Genomic DNA, 12,779 nt, shown 5'->3' on the forward strand with positions numbered 1-12,779 from the left:
CCTTCTTGGTAGTGGCGCCCGCCCTGTGGAACGCCCTCCCTTCAGATGTGAAGGAAATAAGCAGCTATCTTCTTTTTAAAAGACATCTGAAGGCAGCCCTGTTTAGGGAAATTTTTAATATTTAATGCTGTATTTTAACACTTGATTGGAAGCCGCCCAGAGTGGCTGTGGGAACTCAGCCAGATGGGTGGGGTATAAATAATAAATTATTATTATTATTCTCTGGGGAAAAACTATATGTCAATGACAGGAGTCCAGCAATGGGGGGAGGGGGCAAGCTCATTGGTTTTGGGGAGCCACTTGTGGCCCCCTCTTCCATGGGAATGTGGATCCCACTGAAAATAAAGCGCCACTGGCAAAGGGTTCCAGTGCACAACATGATGCTCATGTCTTTTTCTCTTCTCTTTGCTTACGTTCGTTCAAGAGTTAGTGAAGCTGATCAAACCAGCCATAAGAATGGTTCATGATCATTGTTTACATCAGTGGACAACAATATTCACATCCAAAATTTAGTCTTGCAAATAACCAAGGGATGCTGTGTTCTGCCTGCATCCAAAAAATAAAATAAAAATGTTTCGTTAATGCAGATCAGGGTGCGAAATTTAGGAGCCACTTCCCTTCCCACCAACTGACTCTCAGTCCCCTCACTCTGGATTTCCAAGTTACAATTATGGATGGAGGAGAAGCCAGTTTTCACATTTAAAGGCAAACCTATCGCAGTCACACTTTCCGGAAGAGCACACAAATCGAAACACAAGTATCCTTCAGAATTTGCCCTTCTCCAAATGGTGCGGTCCTGTTCTCAGCCAAGTAGCGTGCACAAAAATGCATATAAAATGTAAAGTGGGCATTAGCATTTATATACAGGTGAAAAGAACATGCAAAAAATCACTCTCTATGTGTACATTACGCAAAAATTGCATACAGATATGTGTAGGGTAGTAGAATCAATCAAAAGACTGGTGAATTTTCTCTGCCCGGCCTATAGTGACTTCTGACTGTAGTCTCTACAGTGCTCCTTGCACCTGAGCATGCATGGACCTGCCGCCTGTGGATCATGCCACCTGGCACCACATGCTTAAGACCCCATGTGCACAGCTTCCTATTCTATGCAAAATGTGCATCGATTCTGTATCAGCCAATTTGCACATGAGCCCTAGAACAGGAGGTCCAGCCCTGATATGTCCCCCACTCCCTCCCTGCCAATATCCATCTCTACACTCCATAAACATGACCATCTGCACAAGGCTTCTGATTCATTTTTTGCATGTCTCTCTGACGGATAATTTAGCACCATCTCTGTCTCTCTGACTCAGCTTTCTTTTTATACCCTTTGATGTGTCAGAAGGTGAGATAGAGGAGAAAGAGACCTCCCACATTTCTCCATTCCAGCTGCTTTTGCGGCTGCTATAATTTTTTTTAGACCATTTGCACTTCCAGTTCTCCGTAAGTGGTTGGTTTCTCCTTTTTGACTAATTTTGTTGTTGCTCTATCCGGTCTCAGTTAATATCTTGCTTGTGTCTCCACTTAGATGTTCCCCTGATCTTCTCAGTGTAATCGGCTTGTCTCAGTTGAGAAAAATGTTTCCCTGTTTGTGTGTTTTTCTTGAACAAGCCTCCTCTTTGCCCAGCCCAAATTCATTCTCTGTTTCTATTTTTCTACAATATGAATCATTGCTGATTACATAGCAGGTTTTCCGAACATTGTAAATCTTGTCGCATTTCATGCTTGCTAGTTATTTAGCAAGTGATGCCAAGGGGAGGTCATTTAACAACCTTCTTTTCTTCTCTCCGTCCCTGTAATTCTCCAAATTCTCTTTCCTAGTTTTTCTTACTGTCAACAGCCCAAATGCGTTGGAGGGAAAATGATACGGCAAACCGTAGCAGAGGGTGCAGAGCAAACGTCAAACAGAGTTCTAGCTGATTCCACTTGCCACCTGAACTAACAGTTTGGCTCAGCTCCGGATCAGGCATCAGCCAGGAGAGGCCAACCCTCTTTTATGAAAATATTTCTTTTTGTCGGGGGCAGCGATGGGGGGGGGGCGAGTTTGGTCCTTGACCAGTTTGCTTCCTGACTGTTTTCCATATGAGTATTACCATCCCTCTTGTGACTGAAAATCAGCAGAGTTAGTGCAAGTTTGATTTTCTTACATTCCTCTGATTCTCTCGGTTGCACCCGCCCTGTTTTTTCAACACAGCAAATATATACATTCAGCAGAATCAAGAACCTTCCCTGGACTTCATCACTGTAGTAGAAGCTTGCACTAAAAAAGCGAGGGTATCTGGGGGAGCACTTCACCTGGGCCTTATTGACAACGCACTATTTTTCTTTGTGCAGGGAAGTTTGGTTTTGGTGAGCATGCAGTCAAACATGGACCTCTCCCCATGAAAATATGAAGTGCCACAGGCCGCAGATAGCTTTTACAGGTTAATGTTATCCCTCCTCAGACACCCCAGACTCACCTGACAGTGCAAATGGAACCATGGGCCCTCACCCTTATCTGCATCCCTGGTGTTTGCTTCTTCATCATTGGTTCCTCCTCCTCCTCCTCCTCTTCTTCTTCATCTTCCTCCTCCTCCTCCTCCTCCTCCTCCTCCTCTTCTTCTTCTTCTTCTTCTTCTTCTTCTTCTTCTTCTTCCTCCTCCTCCTCCTCCTCCTCCTCCTCCTCCTCCTCCTCCTCCTCTTCTTCTTCTTCTTCTTCTTCCTCCTCCTCCTCCTCTTCTTCTTCTTCTTCTTCTTCTTCTTCTTCTTCTTCTTCTTCTTCTTCTTCCTCCTCCTCCTCCTCCTCCTCCTCTTCTTCTTCTTCTTCTTCTTCTTCTTCTTCTTCCTCCTCCTCCTCCTCCTCCTCCTCCTCTTCTTCTTCTTCTTCTTCTTCTTCTTCTTCTTCTTCTTCTTCCTCCTCCTCCTCCTCCTCTTCTTCATCTTCTTCTTCCTCTCCTCCTCCTCCTCCTCCTCCTCCTCCTCCTCCTCCTCCTCCTCCTCCTCCTCCTCCTTCTTCTTCTTCTTCTTCTTCTTCTTCTTCTGCCATAGCCGCGCGCCACCTCTCCAGCCGGTATAATAAAAAACCCCACAAAATGCATAATAAAAAGATGTATTCCTCTACTTGTGTAGCTTCCCTGAGCAACTTAGAAGCCAAGATGATCAGGGCACCACAGCATTCTCTCCAAAAGAGTAGGCAACACTTCAAGATGAAAGGTGAGGCACTCAGAATTAAAAATCAGAATTTTTTAAAAAACAAGAAGAAGAAGAAGAAGAAGAAGAAGAAGAAGAAGAAGAAGACGACATTCAAGTTCCCACTGAAATTTTACCTAGAACGAACAAGTAAATTTGGTGTCTCTCTTCCTTAGCAAATGAATTTATGGGTAATTGCAAGGAAAGAGATTGAGATAAGAGATGGGTTTAAGTGCAGTGATCAGTGGTGAAGCTTCTCTCTGTCAGTTTTCAGTCTTATAGAGATTGGTTTTTCTCCTGCAAAACCCTTTGAGGGTTCCTTAAATGACAACAATTGTTCACGTTGCCACAGATTCTGGGGATGATTGGTTGTGTGTCTGTAGACACACAAGACAAATGCTTTGCTGGAGCTATGCAGTTCTGGTCAATGCTTAGATGCTGAGGAATCTAGGCTTGGAAGAAGCCTGCCTTGGAAAAGTGGTGGGAAATAAATGCAATACAGGAAACAGAAATCTGTCTGGTACAGTCATTTTAAAGAACATTTTCATGCACTGCTACCTTCTGACTCTTGCCTCAAAATTTTATTGAACCACATGGTAAATAACGGTCAAACTTTAGGACCTTCACATGGAGTTGCCATCCCATGGTGATGACTTTGGACCATCTCCATGTGAGGACTATAACAACTGAATAGACTTGTCCCTTAGATACCTGCGTAAATCTTCACCTGACTTGTAATATCTGGACTATATACTGTTCCTTGAAACTTCCATATCTATCAATTCCTGCTTTGCCAGGATTCACTTTCAGCTTGTAACTGATAGCATTTGTGCCTTTATGAAAAATCTGTGCCTGTATGGAAAACAAAAAAGAATTTGAGAAGGAGCATCTGTGAAGGTCACATTTTGAGAGCTTGCACGTATTTTTCTAGGTTCAAATCACAGAAAAGCTTCATTCTCTGTCAAGACAAAATGGTTTCAGGTGGAAGCTTCTTCAGTTCAATCTATGGGCAAGTCCAAACCCAAACTAGCTTAAGATCATCAAGGGACATATTTCAGATGTCCAGCTGGTGATCTCTGGTGGTTGGAAATGGCTTGTGTTCAGAGCACATCTGGTTTTATGCCAATGCATAATTAGAGGTTGATTCGAAGCAATTAGTGGTGACAAACCCACATCCCTAATGTCTTTTCAGCAGTGGTGAAACTGTGGGTGGAGTTTGGAATGCCAGGATGGTAAAATATTTGCCTGTGGTGTGGGATACCACAATAGCACCAGGTGTGACCTCGGAGACTTCCATCAAGGCAACAACTCCTGATGCCATTTGTCAAGCCCAACCAGCCAGTGGTTTGTGAAGGGCAGAAGCGACTCAGAGGCAGAATAAGCCACATTTTGTCATTACACACACACACACGTTTTAAAAAAGCATTTCAATATTGTGCATATTACAGTGCCAGATCACCTACACCCCAGCTCTCTCAAGAGAAGTATCAGCTGATGTGGCTTCAGCTGCCTTCATCTCAACTTCCCATCATCTCAACTTCCCAGAATGCCTCTCTGCAGCTTCTGCTCTTTCTAGTGACAGACAGCCATGTTGTTTGTTGCCACAGCGCAGCTGCTGCTGCCCTCTCTCAAGCATCATGCCAGCCCTGATCCAACCAAATGGATGGACAGGTGAGAGAAAAGACTTCTTCACAAACCCATAGTTAAGGATTCTAGTCATGCGGCTCAATGTGGTGCCTTCCATGGTCCTACATTTCAGTGTATCTGAAGAAGTGTGCATGCACACGAAAGCTTCTACCCAGAACCAACTTAGTTGGTCTCTAAGGTGCTACTGGGACGCGGGGGATGCTGTGGGTTAAACCACAGAGCCTAGGACTTGCCAATCAGAAGGCCGGCAGTTCAAATCCCCACGACAGGGTGAGCTCCCATTGCTCGGTCCCTGCTCCTGCCAGCCTAGCAGTTCGAAAGCACGTCAAAGTGCAAGTAGATAAATAGGTACCGCTCCGACGGGAAGGTAAACGGCATTTCCATGCGCCGCTCTGGTTCGCCAAAAGCAGCTTAGTCATGCTGGCCACATGACCCGGAAGCTGTACACCGGCTCCCTCGGCCAATAAAGCAAGATGAGCACCGCAACCCGAGAGTCGGTCACGACTGGACCTAATGGTCAGGGGCCCCTTCACCTTTACCTTTAAGGTGCTACTGGACAATATTTTTATTTTTTTAATATATATTTCGACTGCGTCAGACCAACACAGCTACCTACCTGAATCTAGAACCATAGTTAAGAATTTTGCTCTCCCAAGAGAATGCGGCTTGTAAAGGGGTTATATGGCTTTTTGGAAGATATGTCTGTCTGTGGGTATGCACTAAAATGAAACTACCAGCTTCAGAGACCTTATTCCTCTGAATATCTGCTGATGGGAAGCAGACAGGAAGGGAGGGGATTTGCTTTCACATCCTGCTTGAGGACTTCGAGGTGGCATCTGACTGGCCTCTGTTGGAAGCTAAATACTGGACTAGATATATCTTGCGTTTATCAGCAGGGCTCTTCTTGTGTTCCTCTGCCCCTTCTCCTTCCTGCGGTTCATCATAGTTGATGTTCATAGTACTGGGCAAGCTTCCCTGTTCTCCTCTGAGGTCAACATTTGGCATTTTGGATGCACACTAAAGCCCACCAGAGACTGGGAGGAGACTCCTGCATTTGCCCCTGACATTTGGCAGGACATGAACTCAGAGTCTGCTGAAAGGCAGCCTTGTTCACTTGCGTTCTGGCCACCTACGTCTGCACCACCCAAAGACATCAGAAAGGGCCATTCAGTCACTCTGGGTGGACAGAATTGGTTTCAACAGCTGGTACTTAGCGACTGGAAAGTCAGCAGTTCCTTGGGTGGCGAAGAAAGATACTCCACATTTCATTCCTTTGCTCTGGATAAACTGTGTGACTGTCAAGAGATGGCTGTTGAAAGGAACAGCCTTGCCAACTATAACAGCACAATTGTTCCCAGCAGTTACATTTTCCTGATCCTGGTCCAAAGACCTCTCCTACACTCCGTATTTACCAGTGGCAGCCTCTATTTTCTGGTATCTGCTTTGGAGAACTGTTGAGGGGGTCCACACATGCATGCAGCAGGTCTTCAAGTTTCATCTCTGTCTCACAAGTCTCCAGAAGTTAAATGTGAGTTCAAGAAGTGGTTGCCCCTAATCCCTGGCAATACTGCCTGGGGCTGCTGGCAGTGGGAGCCCAGCAATGTCTAAAACGGTACAGGTTGCCCAACCCAGGACACACAATGCTAGTATACTGCTTCCCTTCCATACTTTCACCCAGTTGCCCCTACAGGTAATGAATGCTGCTGAAGATGCTAGGTTTGCATCCATTTTGTTTTATGCGATACCAGACAACGTGTCTCTGAATACCTGTTTCTTGGAATCCCTAGTGGTTTGGGTCTGGCTAGCTCGAGTCCTGCTTGCCATTTTCCCAATGGGTCATCTGGTGGGCCATTATGAGAATAGGATGATGGGTGAATGAATGAACTTTATTACGGTCACAGACCAGGATAAAACAACAACAACATATAAATAAAATAGCAGTTAGGATTTATTTATTTTAAACTGATAAATATTGGAGCAAATAAGGACAAAGAAACAAGCATAGGATAAAACATCTGACTAAAATACAAGATTAAACACGGATAATGGATGGATAAAAACTGATAATTAAAACAGATAAGAACTAAAAACAAATGAAAACATGCAGTTAAAACAACTGTAAGAACGTAAGAACTAAAAGACTCGCAGTTAAAACAGCTATAAGAGGCTGCAGAGTAGAAGCCTCTGAAATAGATGACACTCACAGCATTAGAAACTGATGTGCAAATATGTTTAAAACAGACAATTAAAACAATGTACAACAATAAATTTAGAAACAATATGCAACAATAAAACTATCCCAGGGATGATGGATGAGACAGGCCATTGGCTTGATCCAGAAGACCCTTCTTACTGTAGGGATGTGGATAGATGCTAGGAGAGGACATATTTGCAGTGGTACCTAGGGTTACTGATGCTTCAGGTTACAGACACTTCAGATTACAGACTCCGCTAACCCAGAAATAGTACCTTGGGTTAAGAACTTTGCTTCAGGAAAGAGAACAGAAATCCGGGGGGGGGGGGGTGGAAGCGGCGCGGCGGCAGAGGGAGGCCCCATCAGCTAAAGTGGTGCCTCAGGTTAAGAACAGTTTCAGGTTAAGAACGAACCTCCAGAACGAATTAGGTTCTTAAGCCGAGGTACCACTGTATTAGATATTATCCTTCCTTCCTTCCTCATGTTTGCAACTTCAGCAGAGTGCATCCCTTTTCATTCCTGCTTGGCAGGGGGTTGGACTCGATGGCCCTTGTGGTCTATTCCAACTCTATGATTCTATGATAGTTTCAGGTAGACTGGATTCTCCTGGTATTCCCCCCCCCCCCTTTAAGACAATGATCACACAAACAGTCCTGTAAAGGGTAAAAATAGCATTTACTCACCCAGAAAACTTGTTGAAGAGTAACAGATACAGTAGCTTTGTTCAGGCAGACTTAAAATGGTAATTCAGTTACAAAGACATACTTAGGACTAGCTTAAAATGCTGTCTGAGCATTGGAGCTCAGACATGCAGATGTCCTTCACATTTATGTCTTGGTGATGAGATGAAGAGGAAGAGAAGAAAGGGAGAGGATGTGCCCAAGCAGGCAAGATAATATCTATAGTTATGCCCTTCACCTGTCAGGGCACAGTGGGAGTGTCTCTCACTGAAAAACTCTGGGAGCTTCAGCTCTCATCATGTGCCTTTTTAGCAAAGCATCAGTTGTTGGCTTGACTGCATTGTAAATATCCCACACTTATGTTCATAGAATAATAGAATTTAGAGTGGGAAGGGGCCCCCGTGGGTCATCTAGTCCAACCCCCTGCAATGCAGAAATCTCAATTATATCAATTAATATTGCAATTATATCCATTGTAATATTAATTACTGTATTAAATGTTCTAAAGGTTTTTTGTTTTGATTTACTTTAAGGATACTGAAGAGTTTTCGGGCAGCAATGTGCAATGGTGGGGAGGGACATTTCAGGTAGTGAGTTTTGTTTCAGGGTTAAAAAGGTAAAGGGGCCCCTGACCATTAGGTCCAGTTATGGCCGACTCTGGGGTTGCGGTGCTCATCTCGCTTTATTGGCCGAGGGAGCCGGCGTACAGCATGACTAAGCCGCTTCTGGCAAACCAGAGCAGCGCACGGAAATGCCGTTTACCTTCCTGCCAGAGCGGTACCTATTTATCTACTTGCACTTTGACGTGCTTTCGAACTGCTAGGTGGGCAGGAGCAGGGACCGAGCAACGGGAGCTCACCCCACCGCGGGGATTCAAACCGCCAACCTTCTGATCGGCAAGTCCTAGGCTCTGTGGTTTAACCCACAGCGCCACCCGTGTCCCTTGTTTTGGGGTTAGTTAAGTGTTAAAAATATTCAAATCTGTCCCATTTTCGCTTCTCTGAATCGAGAAGGGAGAAGCATGAGTCTGTTTACAGACGATTCTATTTTGACTTAATAGCCCCACTTTTCATACTTGAGTGTGTTTACATTGCAGGGTCAATTCCAAAACTTTACCAAGTTCAAAGGGAGGGGAACAGGCATGCTGTTTCGCTAGTAACCTCAGCTGAATGAATAAGCTAGTACTCTGGAAAATAAAAATAAAATGGTCTCTCTCCATGGAAATCGCCATGAAACAAAAATATGATCAGGGTGGGCTATGGGTGGAACCCATGTGTAATCATGCTTTCAACTAGGAAGTCCAAAACCAGTTTGTAGTGGTGTGCACTATACTCATCAGTCTGTATTTTTGTCGATTGTGCTGACGGTCTCTTTGGAGGCATTGCCTAAGCCAGTGATGGCCAAACTCAGCCCTCCAGTTGTTTTGGGACTACATTTCCCATCATCCCTGACCACTGGTCCTGTTAGCTAGGGATGATGGGAGTTGTAGTCCCAAAACAGCTGGCAGGCCGAGTTTGGGGATGCCTGCCCTATAAGATAACTGAATGTTGGGTTTCAGCTTGGGAGTCTCACACTTCCGTTCTAAAACTAATTTGAAAATCCATTTCATTTCTGCAAGTGAGGCTTATTTTGAAGTATAGCTGTATACTTGTATATCTGAAGGAGTGTCTCCACCCCCATCGTTCTGCCCGGACACTGAGGTCCAGCGCCGAGGGCCTTCTGGTGGTTCCCTCGCTGAGAGAAGCCAAGTTACAGGGAACCAGGCAGAGGGCCTTCTCGGTAGTGGCGCCCTCCCTGTGGAACGCCCTCCCTTCAGAAGTCAGAGAGATACAGAACTACACAACTTTTAGAAGACATCTGAAGGCAGCCCTGTATTGGGAAGCTTTTAATGTTTTATTATGTTTTTATATGTGTTGGAAGCTGCCCGCTGTGGCTGGGGCAACCCAGCCAGAGGGCCAAGGTATAAATAATAAAATTGTTGTTGTTGTTTAGAATTAGAGTTTGGGTTCAAATCCTGGCTCTCCAATGACCTTTCATTATGGACTACTTTGGATGGTTTTCCTGTTGGAGAAAAGTTGTGCCCCACGAAAGTGCACCTTCTTACCCTACATATTGGGCAGGACTGTTCTCCTCTCAATGTATGGGTGTAACATGTATATAAGCTTATATATTAAAAATCTCAACCCATGTAGACCGAAAGCGCAAATAGATTCAGTTGTGCAATTTGGACCGTTGTGAATTTCAATTGATGCCCATCTGCTCTGTGCAAACTTTTCACCCATAGCTGGACATCTCACATGTGGGGGAAATGTGCCCAGTGGGCAGAGGGAGAAGTCACATGCTTGTGCCCATCCCAAATAACTGATGTGAACATTGTCCAAGCCAGCGCAGGCTCCTAGTTCATCTTAGTTGTGTGGCAAGACCCTCAAGCCGACCCCCCATTAGAATAAATAAATTCACAGACACGGATACTTTGTTTAAAGTTTTTGGGCAAAAATTTGGCCACAACTTTATTGATTACAGGAATGAGAGCGGTATTGGCTTAGGCATTGGCAAGACTATATCTGACTCCTGCCCCCTTTGCAGGAAGTCTGTAAGGGTAAACCACCCAAAGGGAAATTGCTTCGGGGGAACCTGCCTGCATCTCCCCTGGTGTTCCCAGAGGCCTGGCATGACCCTCACCCTTCAAGCGGACTTCGGACAGGCCCCAGCTTCCTTTAACGGAATACCCTTGAAACTGGAGGGGCAGGCGATGGCCGACCTGCCCTCCCCCATTCACAATAAGCCAATGCCTAACCGCCAAACCTTACAAAGTTGTGACGATTGCTAAGAGGTAGACAAAAACCAAGTGGCCCGTGCCAATTTGCCAAATGGAAAAAATTCCTATGCAGCCCCTGACTCAAGCCGGGCAACCAGTCAAAGGCCAAAGCAAGGCCAAAGGACCTAAATTAAAGGGAGGGTGGGCGGGTGTTCAGCAGCATGAAGCAGGAGCCTGGCACACGTCACGTGGCTGCTTTTATACTTCCCCCCACTATCACCCTTTGACATGATTGGGCAATAGCCCTGGGTGATTGTCGTGCCACCCCGGCGTGAGTGTGACAGCTCCACCCACGCCGGGGGGGGGGGCAGTTTGAGGGTCTGCCCACAACCAGGAACATCTATTAAGATGATCCCATTTCTCCCCCAATGAAATGGATAGTTGTTGGAATTCAAAGATGAGGTGACTGTAAACGTTATCTGACAGATACTAGCTGCCGCTGATGAAATTTATTCCATTTCCCGATCCTATCAGAGATCGTTTTCTGACCCATCAAGCACTGAATCCCTGCTTGTACTTAGAGAAGTGGCATCGTGCCATCGAATTACCTAAGTGCCTCCAGGCAACTCTCGCTGTCATCTGGGTATTAAAAACGGACACAAATAACTGGGAAGATTCGGTCCAGTTCCTGGCTTCGTACGCAGCATGCATAACGCTCTCTGAGCAGCGCCAGATCTTAAGTGCTGAAGTTCGTCCAAAGCCCTAACAAAATTTAAGTTGGAGCAATCTGCCAAATGGCATATTTGGTATTGGAAGAATGTGCTGAGAGACAATTACCTCTTTCTCTCTGTTTAAAAGGTCTGTGTCACAGAGCGAGCCTGCAAACTTAAAAGAAGCATCTTAAACACATTATAAAATGGTCTGTTTGCTAGATAGGACCAGCTCCTCTTTCACAGATTATGTTGTAGCTCCACCTGGCAGGAAATTTGGGAATTATCTTGTTAGTATGAAAAGATTACAGCTCAGATTCTGGAAACACGCAGCTCCACTGAGACCACAGAGAAATAGTTTCAGCATTATGGCACATCGTTTTGCTGTAGTGATTATTTAAAGAGATAGTACTCATCAGCTGGATGGAGGAGAAGCTCTGGTTGTGGTATGCATATTGTGGGATGTTGGAGAGCTCTCTCCTCTGTTCCCCAAAGCTGCATAGCAAAACTCTCAGTTAATTTCATGCCGTAAATCAAGCCCTCCTTTTGTGGTATCATATGAGCCCAAGCATTCGATAGCATAAAATGTACTTATATTCAGGGGAACCCTGCTATTTCCTTTTCTTATTATTTATTGCTTATTCGCTTTCTTTGTGGTATGAGGTAATGCCCTGCTACTACACTTTTGGATTGTGAACAATATTAAAAATAAAAATATATTTACTCAGGAAACCCCAGACAAAATCCCTGCTGCCCCTTTATCCCACTAGCACACGGGGCATGAGACAGTCTTTTAGCCTTACTTGAACATCTTTGAAATGGGACCATGAACATAGGTGACATCATCCAGTTTTGATTTATTTTTTCTGGAGCGCAAGTGACTGTTGTCAAGCCCTCTACCCAAGATGGACTTCTTGTGTTGCAGGACTGTAAGTGCTTTATCTGGCAATCCTAGAATGCATTCTTCCCTCCCCTTGATAGTCTCTGTATAAAATCACATAAGAACGCAAAAAGAGCATCTGGTGGATCAGGCTCAAAAGCCATCTAGTCCAGCATAAATCCTGTTCTCACAGTGGCCAACCTCTAGATTTTAATTTTATTTTTAATCTAAACGGAAACTTGAATGCCCCCTGTTATGTACTGAAGTTCTCACCCTGGGCAAGCAGGGGGATACTGTAGATGCAAATGAAGTGACGTTCAGTGATTGGATAGTTTTAGAAAGTTGCTACAGTGACGTTGTACTGGAGCTCTATATAAGCAGGCTGACTGAGCCTCTGAATAAACAAGAGCTGTTTGAAGAATCACTGTGTCATCTGATATGTTCACCCACAACTTAACACACACACACACACACCCCGCACATATATAACACCATTTAAAAGTGAGTAGATAGTCCACCTTTGCAGGTATAACCAGTGCTGGTTATTGGTAAGATAAACCTGTGTAATGCCTGCAAAAAATAGCAATCTTCTTGGTAACAGAGACCAGGAAACGTCATGGAAAAGTAGCTCATAGCCGCTGCCCGTCCCTTAAATGCCTTTTCCAATTTTCATGTGTTCGACTGTAAATTTGATTATAGCTGTGTTGCACTCGTTTTCTCTCTGCTGTTTTCTCTAAGC

At 44.8% G+C, this 12,779-nt stretch overlaps 1 protein-coding gene across 1 annotated transcript in view; it reads left to right on the forward strand.

Annotated features, from left to right (window-relative positions):
- Positions 1-12,779, forward strand: part of SEMA3D (semaphorin 3D) — a 184,828-nt gene that overhangs the window by 137,721 nt on the left and 34,328 nt on the right. The window lies entirely within an intron of this gene.

This window comes from Podarcis bocagei, assembly GCF_964188305.1.
Source record: "Podarcis bocagei genome assembly, chromosome: 4".
Classification (NCBI taxonomy): Eukaryota; Metazoa; Chordata; class Lepidosauria; order Squamata; family Lacertidae; genus Podarcis; species Podarcis bocagei.